Genomic DNA, 11,556 nt, shown 5'->3' on the forward strand with positions numbered 1-11,556 from the left:
GCTTTCAACCACTACGGGTCTAAGGGTACGACCCTAGGGTCAAACTTCTGATACCGAGAGGGAAGTGGGCACGTCTCGACGTGACCTGTGGCCATGTCATGCCACGTCCTAGGGTTCGCATCGCCAGCAGTGACGGGTGCGTGGTCGCTGTGCTACTAAATCTCCGTACGACCGCTGACATGCACGTCAGTTCACCACGCCATCCGCCGGGACAGGATGGGACGCCATGACCAGCTGATGACGTCGGGGCATGACACCAGTGGTGAATAGGAGCCCGACGTGGAGCCATCCCCATCACCATTTACAGCGTCGAAGGGACCCGCATGAAGAAAAAGAAGGACGCGGCGGCCCTGGAGGCCTTCTTCTCCCTTGCTTTTCCCCTTTCCTCTCTTTCTCTCTCCCTATAACCTGAGCCTTCTCCTTCACCTATAAAAGGGAAAGCAGGACGCCCCATGAGGGCAGGAGCCCACGGCTGAACGAGCTCAACAAGACTCAACTCCATTCGATCTTTTCACTAGAGACTTAGGACCTTCTCCCCCTCTCGTCCGTTTGTAACCCCTAGTACAAACTAGTGCCGGTAACACGAGCAGCAGCAGACTGGACATAGGGACATTTCGCCCGAACCAGTATAAATCCTTGTGTCCTCCGAGCACACCATCCGAGCTAGACACGTAAATATAAATTTACTAGCCGGTGGTCCGAAACACCGACAATAACCTAAATTAGAAAATGCCATATACTTAACCATAATGACCAAAACACGTCTTCTGGCCCTAGCAAAACTAATGGTTTTAGGCCCTGTTTGATAAAGCTCCCAGAGCTAATTCTTTGCTAAATTCAACAGGAGCTCTGCCAAACAGTTTTTCAAAGAGAAATGATTCTCTGTTGATTTTGTGAAGTGATTCTCTGAAATGAACTAAGAGGCCGAAAGCTGAAAAGATAGCTTATCCTGATTTGTGAAGTGATTCTCCATCGTGATTTTAAGAGTTTATGCTAAAGAATAAAAAAAATCACTTTTGAATCACTTCTCTCAAAAAAATCAGCTTCCACAGAGGATCAGAATCAGATGAAGGCCTACCAAATAGACCCTTAGATTGTCACTAATGCCTCTCTAACCAGATGCTGAACATGTGGCGCACTATGAGCTTTAGCTAATCCAGATGCCGCCTGGGTTATAGCCTAGACTAAATGTGCTAACTAACAACAGACAAAGGCCATGTTCGCTTGTCTTATAATTCGTACTTTTCAGCTTGTTTTTTCAGCTGAAACAGTATTTTTCTCTCACAATATTTTTTCAGTGAAGCGAACGGGGGAAGTGCCTACTTGTCTCATCTTCATGACAAAAGCTACATGTTTTAATGTCTTGCCAATTATGTTTTGCTAGATTATCTTTATTTGAAATAGCTCGTGCACGTAGGTACCATAGAAACATCTTGAATTTTAAAGGGGGCCTTTAGTAGTTTAGTTTCCATGAGCGCTTGTTTACATTAGTGATACCAGTATTGATTAGAGCTAGATAATGAGATTTCATCAACAAGTATTGTCCATTTGGATGTAAATTCCGATAAAATACACCTTGTTCTTGGGTCAAATAGAGATCAACAATGCATGGAAAACAAATCATTCCAAGCTGCTATTTGGATGACGAGAGGTCCATACGCTAAGAAAGGTTTGAGCTCTAATCTAAGTGTTTTGTTGGCTATATGTTTTTCCTATGTTGCTTCCAAAGACATTTTCCCAAACTTTTTTTTCCTGAAATCCTGCATGATTTCAAGTGCTAGGGTGTTTTAATTCTATGTTTTTGCTATTTCTGCATTTCCTAAAATATTTGTTTCAAAGACGAAGCAGGCCTTCGATTTCTCACGCAGTGACCAACAAGAGATAGGAGGCTTGAGCATTAGTCCAAGGCGCCGACCCACCCGAGGTCCAGTCCAGTCCAGTCCAGTCTACAGTCTAGTCCAGTCCCCCGATGGCCGATGCTCCAGTCCAGTCCGCTGTCCGCTGTCCGCTGTCCGCTGTCCGCTGTCCGCCGATGCCGATTGCGGTGAGCAAGAGCAACAGAGTTAGGTCCCGTTTGCAAGCCCGGTATTTGCTCCAAAACCATTGTAAATTATAGGTTCTTTACCCGGCGGCCAACGTAAACCAGCACAGAAATCAAGTCCGAAAAAAAATACGATAACCACCGGGCACAACTCGACTCCGTCCGCTCGGTGCCGAGGGGCGCGGGTTTCTCCTGGCGGCGCCCAACCCTGGAACCACGCCGACGCCGCCGCCGCACCGACCCCGTCGGTCCCTCCCCCAACCACTCCTCTACGGCTGCTCACCTCGCCGCTGGAGCTGACGGAGGCCTCAAGCGAGCGCGCGCCGGATCTGCGACCTGATCCGCGGCAAGGGCGCGCCGGGCAGGAGGTGGCCAGATCGACAACGGGCTGGGTTCGGTTCGGACGGCACGAGCGAGGGCGGTCTAGGTGAGGCGGGGATCGGCGGCGAAGAGGCTTGGTGCGCAGCGGAACGGTGTGGTAGGCTTCTAGCGTCTCACAATTTCTTTGTCAAAGTTGTGTGATGTTCTGTTCTTGGTGATCGTCGTCATCGTGGGAGGAGTTCGATTAGCCCTTGATTCTTTGACTGACAGGAATACATGTGGGGATTAACATGTGGTGATTGAGATTTCAACTACTAGATAGGGCACTGATTAAATGAGAGAACGATGTGTCAGGCTAGATCGATAGGATAGGATGCTCGGAGTAGTAGACGCTAGTGCAGTGCTGATTCAGTAGTGTAACAAGTGGAAGAATGATGTGGTCTTTGATCGATGTGGTCGGTAGTAGTAGTAGACACCAGTGCAGTGCTGATTCAGTAGTAGACATCAGTGCAGTGCTGATTCAGTAGGATGCTAGAACAATGTGGTCGGTTTGAATGATGCTAGGAGTAGTTGACCATCAGTACATATGGTCTTTGATCGGTTTGTAGCCTGACGGTTTGTTTTCCCTTTCATGTTTAATTAGCATATAAGTACATTATTGAAATGGATGGATAACAGAGCGATGTGGCAGTATCAGGTTCTTTAAAAATGGTTATTTAACAAGTAGAGTACTCCTATCATCCAATATAGTATTCATCTTCTATGTTTTTTTTTGTACAACTTCCTAATTTATGCCATCAGATTCTTTATTTATATACTATCCTTCTCTGTACTATGAATGATAGTAGATACATTCATCCTGATGGATATTCCTAGGCTACGAAACAAGACTCTGTGCTTTGTGGCTGACTAAAGAAGTGAACAAGCTTGGAATTTTATCCAATTATTCTTATATTGCCTCCTTGATCATTTCTCTACAGCATTGATAGTGCCTTGTTGGCTTCCTTTCATGTGAATGAGTAGTAGCTCTAATACATTACTGCTATATGCTTATATCTCCATCTCCATCAAACAATTGTAGAACAAGCATACACTGCTGCTGTTGAAATCGCACGTACTGCTGAACCTGAATACTACTTTCCAGTGTTCTCTAACTTCTGTCTTACTAATTCTCAGTTTTCCTTTCCTTTTTTTCAACATATCAGTTTTTCTTTCCTTGCCTATCCATTGTCTTAAACTTGAGTACAGAATATTTTTGTGGAATCTGAAATGCGATTATGTTATCTTCGGAAGAATTCTGTAGCCATTCCCATTTAGTTATGAAGTTCTCTTTCTCTAATGTAAAGTGGGTGATGAGAGGATTGAGAGCCTAGAGATTCTAAGACTGAATGCAGATTTCACAATGATTGACTAATGGTTGATTAACATTTCTGTCGCATTGCAATTCCCAAATTTGACGTTATGCCTCTCGCTGAAATTTGAGACTGATACAGGTCCTGTGTAAAACGTCAGAAGTGTTATTCTAAACCTGAATGCAGATTCTACAATGGCTTACTATCTGCTCCCTTGTGTCCTTGTGTTTCTAAATTTCTGTGTATTTTTATTGTCACATATACAGTTCGCATGTTGAAATATTTTCATTGTCAAAATTGGATTGTCATTTTACTATCACCAAAGTTTGTTTATTTAGATTTTTTTTTTCAACGCGAGGATGAACCCCATTTCCATTTAAAGAAAACGGAAATACAACAAGTTTCCTGAGATGGGATAGAGCAGAAAAAGAAGGAAGAGCAACACCAGACAATCCTGAACTCTGTCTCAGAGTCAGAAAATTGCTGGAAATCTAAGAGAACCTAAGTGCCCAAACCGCTCCATCTAGCGACCCAATGATTCACACTCCAGTTATTACAGACCAACAAGTAAGATAAAAGGAACACCACACATGGGTGTCCAAAAGACAGAGTCTAGGGAGAAACAAGAAAAAAGGTTAATCATCAGGCCCAGAGTTATCTTTTTTCATGGCTCCTTAGGCGTTTTGGTCTCCACCGTCCTTGCCGTCATCAAGCTTCAGGCGCTTGTATTTGTCTTCAGGCGATTCTTGTGAAAGAAGCAGTTCCTTCGCCACCTTCAACATGGTGTTTACACCATTGATGAGCATCACCCTGTCCACCTCCGCATACAAACCAGAATCTAGTCTTTTCACCATTTCTGATTTCAATTCCCCTTCCTTGTAAGTAGATATCTTTTATTTTAAGCAAGTCATACCAGATGGGGGAGTCAGAGATCTTATGAGACACAGAGAAGATAGAATTGTTGGTTAAATACTTGGCCTGAATTATCTCCTGCCAGAGCCCAGATTCTTGCTCTAGTTTCCACCACCATTTAGCCAACAAACTTATATTCATTTTTCTCAGGTCCTTAATGCCAAGACCACCTTTCCTCTTACTTCTACATATCTTGACCCATTTCACTAAATGATACTTTCTCTTGGTTCCACCCCCTTGCCAGAAAAAGGATCTCCTAAATTTGTCAATTTTCGCAGAAATGGTTTTTGGAAGAAGATATACAGACATTTGGTACATTGGGGAGTTGTTCAGACAAGAGCTTATTAGAGTGGATCTTGCAGCAATGGACATTGCACCCCCTTTCCAAATATCCAATCTCTTATTGCTCTTATCCACCAAAGGGGTCCAATCTTTAATATGAAGCCTGCTAGGACTCACAGGAACCCGTAGGTACTTGATGGGGAACAAGCCAATTTGGCAATTAAAAATATTTGCATAGACCTCACTCCAATTACCATCATCATTAATCATAATGACCTCACTTTTGTTAAAATTTATTTTTAAACCAGCCATCAACTCATACATGTACAGAAGGAGTTTCATATTTCTAGCTCCCTCCACACTGTGTTTGAGGAAAACTATTGTGTAATCTGCATATTGCTGTATGGCCACACCTTTTGGGATAATATGATCTATCAATCCAATAATTAGGTTCATTTCTTGTGCTTTCTTCACCATTTTGGTTAAACTGTCAGCAGCAAAATTGACAAGGATGGGTGACAAGGTATCCCCTTGTCTAACCCCCTTATGACTTTTAATATAAGAACCCACACTATCATTCAATTTGATACTGACACTCCCCCCAGAAACTACTTGAGATACCCACACTCTCCATTGTTCACTAAAGCCCCTCATTTGCATGTAATCAGACAGAAATTTCTAATTCACCTTGTCATATGCCTTTTCAAAATCTAATTTTAAAATAATCCCCATCTCTTTTCTTCTCTTGGTCTCATGAACTATCTCATGCATTGTTGGGTAAGAAATTACTCAAGCATCAAAGTTTGAGCACAAGGCAAAGTTGTATTTATTTCATGATCGTACTGTACATGTGAGAGGGGGTATTTATAGGGCCCCAGTCTTCGTATCTTACATAAAATGACTATTTTACCCCTAACTCAAATATTTACAACCCTTTTCAACTATAAGGGCGAAGTCGTCATTTTACACTACTTCAGTCTTCATCCCTCTATTTGGCCATCATTCTTCTGGGAAATTCTGCCTTTTGTCTTAGTCGATTTCTGCTCTGCTTTTCTTTGTCTTCGTTAATCGGCGAAGCCAAATCTTTACCCACGAAGTTAAACTTCTGACTTCGCTTTGGTCTTGACTTCTTCTTTATCTTGATTTCTCCTTCTTCTTGGCGAAGTCAAATCTTTTCATACGAAGTACAAATGTTGTCTTCGCTTTCCTTTTTCCTGCAAACAGGTTTCGTTACGGAATCTTAAGAATTTAGCTCCAAAGTTTGGGGCTGTGTTTTGTGACGAAGTTAAATTCCCAACATGCATACACATAATACCAGTTAAAATATTCCTACCTTTGAGAAAGGCAGTCTGAGACTTATTGATTAATTTTTCAGCAATAGGCTCTGCTCTCAAAGTCAAAGTTTTTGTGATCAATTTGTACAGACAATTCAGTAGGCAAATTGGCCTATACTGCTGTATTTTATTAGCATCTTTGACTTTGGGCAGTAGAGTTATGATCCCATAGTTTAATCTGCTTATGTCAGCACTATTATTATGAAATTCTTCAAATAGCTGAACTATGTCATTTTTGACTATATGCCAGCAAGATTGGAAGAATTCAGCTGGAATTTTGTCAGTACCTGGAGCCTTGTTTTTTTTTTTTTTCCATTTGAAACAAAGCCACCTTGATTTGTCTCAGAAAAAGGTTGGCATAATTTTTCATTATCTGAGTCAGATAATTTAAAGGAATCACCCCATATATTAGGGTCCAGATTAATGTCATGTTGTGGAACAGGACCAAAGAGTTCAGAATAATACTCTCATGCATGCTTAAGAAGATTTTCATCACCTTCTATACATGTTCCATCTTTTTCAAGAGAAATAATTGTGTTCTTTCTTTTTCTTCCATTTGCACACCTATGAAAGTACTCCTTATTACTGTCCCCTTTTAATAGCCATGTCTCATGGCTTCTTTGAAACCAGTAAAGTTCTTCTTGTTCTAAAATTTTAAAGTTTTCACAAAGCAGCCAATGTTTTCTACTAATTTGCTCCTTGGAAAGCTCAGCACTTTCTTCAAGTTCTTCTAAGCTAGTTAATTCCACTTGGATCTCCTTTCTTTTTTTTTTCCTAAATTCCCCTTGCTGATTGAAGCCCCAGCCTTTGACATATTGCTTAAATAACTTCAGCTTTTGCTGAATCTTGTCTAACGCTGACTTGGCTCTACAGGGTTTATTCCAGATTTTCTCAACTAAGTAAAGAAACTCAGGTTTATCGAGCCAACTCAAATCAAATTTGAATTGAATGCTGGCTGTTTTTTTGGGTGTTCCAGATGAGATTATCAGAGGATTATGATCTTAAATCTCCCTTGGAAGTTTTTGAACCATGACCAAAGGAAAAGCATCTTCCCAATCTTTTGAGACCAAAATTCTATCTAACTTTTCCAGAGTAGGAGGTTTGGTTGTTGGACCATGTGTACATTCCCCCACTCATGAAAAGTTCTCTTAGTTCAAAGAAGTGAATGATAGAATTGAAGACACTGGAGTGTCTATGTAATCCTTTATTAGAATTTTTTTCATTTGCATATCGAATAATGTTGAAGTCCCCCCCCCCCCCCCCCCCCCCCCCCCCCCCCCCAATTAAAATGGGGTCAGAATTAGCATCACAGAATCTAGAAAGCTCAGACAAGAAATCAAACTTGTGCTCCTCTTGGGCAGCACCATAGACCACTAACAGATTCCATTTTAATTTGTTTTCCTTGTCCCAGAGGTTTAACTGTATCATGAAATCTCCTTTTTTGAAAGAACCCACATCAAATTTCTGTAACTTTACCCCTATTAGAATTCCACCAGATCTACCTTTGGAAGGAATCCATTCCCAAAGGTAATCTTGATGAATGTCAAAATTTCTTAGCAACTTGGATTCACATTCTTCAATCATGGTCTCATGAAGACCAATAAAGTCAAAGCCGTACTGGAAGATTAGATTGTTGAGATATGCAGAGACCCCTTTCTTTTTAAGGCCTCTACAGTTCCATATCAGGCCTTGTATAGTCATTTTCTAATTCTTTTCTTCTTTTGTTTGGGGGATTGAAGGATAATTGTACCTTCTTTCCCCCCCACTTTCAAGCTAGAAGCTTCCTGGTCTTGATTCTTCTTTTTATTTCTTGGAGAGATTTTAATTTTTCTTTAACATAACTTTCCTGCTTTCTTGGAATGTGCAAGGATTTCACTCTCTGTCTCAGAAAGATCATCCTGCAGCCACTCAATCAGTCTCTCATTAATATCCTCTTCTACAGTTTCCTCCTCAATTTGTTCAGCTATGATCACCTTATGTTGTTTATCATGTAAATTTTTTCTAGCAACTTCTAAATCCTTAAGCATATCAAAAGTTCCAAAACTGATTTTATGCACATCAACACCCATGTTGCAGGATAAAGACTTAATGATCTCAATTGGAAGATCTGAAAACATAGTAGAAGTATATGTGTTACCTTCCAAATTCCTTTTCCTTGCCATCATCTCATTCTTCTCTTTGGTGGAGATTGCAATATCCTTCTTGAGCCTATCACTTTTTCTGATCCTTTGATTCTGTTGGATGTTGGTCTTTGTAGCTTCAGCACATAAAGGAGCCTCTTGTATCTCGGGCTGTCCTTCCTGCCCATTCTTCTCTTCTTCAGTCCCAACACTTTCTTGAGTGTATACAATAGCTTCTTCAGTGACATCCACTTCAGTCTGAGTGTTGCCTTCTTCAGTTGTGTTTGTATCATAGAGTTGTTTCTCAGAGTTCATATATCCAGTCCCACTTTTCCTTGATTTCTCTGTACCACCTATGAGATGATCCATACAAGCATTTGTGGTGTTTGCTTCCATGTACCAGAATTGTTGAGAGTCCTCACCATTCTTCTGCCCTGAGCATCCTTGCCCAATGTCTCCAAAACCATCAATTCTTCTGATTCTATCAGTCAAGTCACTATCAGATTCAGATTCTTCAAAGGTTTCAGGAATGTTAACCTTCCCCCCACTATCCTCACCTTCAACAGGTTTCTGCAGAGCTACACCCCCTCCATTAGTACCTTTGCTGCCCAATTTAGGAGGAGCAGACAATGTCACATCTGCAGCCTGCTTCTTACCAACACCCTTGTTAGATCCCATATCAGATGTCTGCCCACTAGATTGGCCCCCAGCTTTTGTTTGTGAACCCATACCAGTATTCTCATCAGCCTTATATTTCTTTGAGGGTGGAGGTTGATCCCTCTCAGTCACTTTGATTCCACTCTGTAAAGTTCTAGCAGGGCCCTCAACCTCAACTTCCCTTTCAAAGAGAAAATCATGTAAGACCAGACCTAAAGTAGATTATGCAGTCCTTGGCACCTTGGTGATATCTCTACAGGCAATCCTAACTCTGACATAGTCACTCCTCAGCCTGGTCTTCTCATCAATTTCTAACACCTTCCCAACTAGACCACCCACCTTAGCACAAGTTCTGATAGACCTCTGATCAGCTGGAATGTCCCAAATTCTGAACCAAGCCTTCTGTAGCTGTCCTTTTGCACCAAGGCTTGTAGTGTATGGTTCAATCTTCATCTCTGCATTCACATGTCTCATAGCAATGTGAGGAAAGAAGCTCCAATCGTTGACCATCTTCGCAGTTGGGAACCTCATAGCATACTTGTTTTCCCCAATAGGCCTGGCAGTCCATCTCCAGGTTTCAGAGCCAACCACATTGATGAACTGCTTCTCAATGTCTTTACCAGTGGCCTGCCCCTTGACAATAGAAATGACATCAGTGCACTCTCTTTCTCTAGCCATTCTTGGGTCAATATCCTCCTCAATGAAAAAGAAACTTTGATCCTCTACTTGGGTTGCACAGAGTTCAGGCCCACAGTTCCAGGGAATGCATTTCTTACAATCATATGCCATATGACCTTGAACCCCACATATCTCACAACAGAGTCTTCTACAATCTTTGGTGACATGGTTAAACATACCACAGATTTCACAAGCAATCCTAGGTTGATTATTGGAAGAGCCACACACACACACCACTGATCATCAGACTGCTTGCCCTGGCCCTTCTTTCCCTCCCATCTCTCTTCAGCAGATTGCTGTTGCTCTTCTTCTTTAGCTGCATCATCTCTCGCAACTGAATCTTTGTTAGTACGCTCCCAGGTAAGGTTTTGGCCAGTGGCACGGCCCCTACCTCTATCCTGCCTTCCGGCGCCAAATCCCTCTCGTGCCATGCCAAAGTTCCCCCGGTGTCCCCCTCCACCACCTCCGTGATTCATCCCAACAGTGACCGTAGGAGCCGGATCGGCTCGCACAGCAGCAACAAACGACCTCTCCGATCTATCTCTCCATAGATGACCGACGAACTTGGTGAGGATTGCTTTTCCGTTTGTTTATTTAGATTATACAGTGTATTTTATAACTCTATATATTTTCCAGGTTAGTCGCCGCAACATTTAAAGATCATGCAAAATCGAAGCATTTACCGATGGAGGAGTATCAAGTCACACAATAGTGTTTGATGCTAGCAGTTCCTTCAACCATCAGTCAACTGTTTTTAAACATTATTTATGTCCTTGTATTTGAGCTTAGAAGAACAATCTGAGCATGCCAACTTTGTTGGATCCTATTTGAAGGAACTATGTCGAATTTTGGCTCCTTGTTGGATATGAATTCTGTTTAACTTTCAGCTTGAACATGTCTTGTTTTCGAATTTTCTATATGCACCATGTCATGATTGTGCTTACTGGCTCACTGACATGTCCAGTAGTCACTGCTGCAGACTTTGGTCATTTGGGACGATGTCAGCACAAGTCATCAACGTTTGCAGACTTCAGCGCGTAGGAGTATTCTTGTGGGAACCCTGCTACAGACTTCAGCCATTTGGGTTGTGAACGAACGCATGCAATGGTGGATCCAAACAGCGGATTCCAGTTACACCTGTAAACCAATTACATGTCAATAAAAATACCATTCTGCCAAACAGGGCCTTAGGCAGCCAGGCCGTTACGTGCACTCGGCAGGCTTGGTGCATTCCTTTCCAGCGATGCCGACGGCCGAGAGAGCATGGAAGGCAAGGCGTGATGCGTGATGTGCATGGTTGCGCCCAGTGGTGAATCCAGCCCGGAAAATCACGTAGGGCGGACTCATACTATAAAATTTTGTCTTACCAATGGCAACAAGTATGTTAAGGACAAAATTTGCAGATGGAGATGTTAATTGGAGAAACGTTATTATAATTTTTGATGTTCGGAGAAACGTCATTACTATTTGTCTATTTTGAAGCATGCCATTACAATTCTTCGTTTTCCACAAAAATATCACTGAATACATATGGACATAACCTGGGCCCAGTTGCAGGCGTATACGAAGACGTGTACTTCATCTCCCCTGACATTGACATGCGGGCCCCACATGTCATCTTCTTCCTCCTCTTCTCCTCTCTCCGGCTCTATCCCTCCATCCCGACGCGGCCACGGCAGACGTTGCCGCGCGGCGGCGGCGGCTGCGGGCTTGCGGGCGAACCGACGAGCCGCTGTCGTGACCCCGCGCGCCGCGGGCGAGCAGCCGGTGACGGGAGCGCCACAACCGAGCAGCAGGACGCGGCCGGTGCGGAGCTCACGGCCTGACCGACGTGCTGCTGCCGGCGTGCGCCGCCGTGC

At 42.8% G+C, this 11,556-nt stretch overlaps 1 long non-coding RNA gene across 1 annotated transcript; it reads left to right on the forward strand.

Moving 5' to 3' along the window:
• The first annotated feature begins 2,157 nt into the window (after window positions 1–2,157).
• Window positions 2,158–10,626, forward strand: LOC136491123 (uncharacterized). Its single transcript, XR_010767949.1, has 3 exons — window positions 2,158–2,519; window positions 10,058–10,264; window positions 10,334–10,626. It is a non-coding gene; the product is annotated as an uncharacterized lncRNA (long non-coding RNA).
• The last annotated feature ends 930 nt before the right edge of the window (window positions 10,627–11,556 follow it).

Source organism: Miscanthus floridulus, chromosome 11, assembly GCF_019320115.1.
Source record: "Miscanthus floridulus cultivar M001 chromosome 11, ASM1932011v1, whole genome shotgun sequence".
In the NCBI taxonomy this organism is placed as follows: Eukaryota; Viridiplantae; Streptophyta; class Magnoliopsida; order Poales; family Poaceae; genus Miscanthus; species Miscanthus floridulus.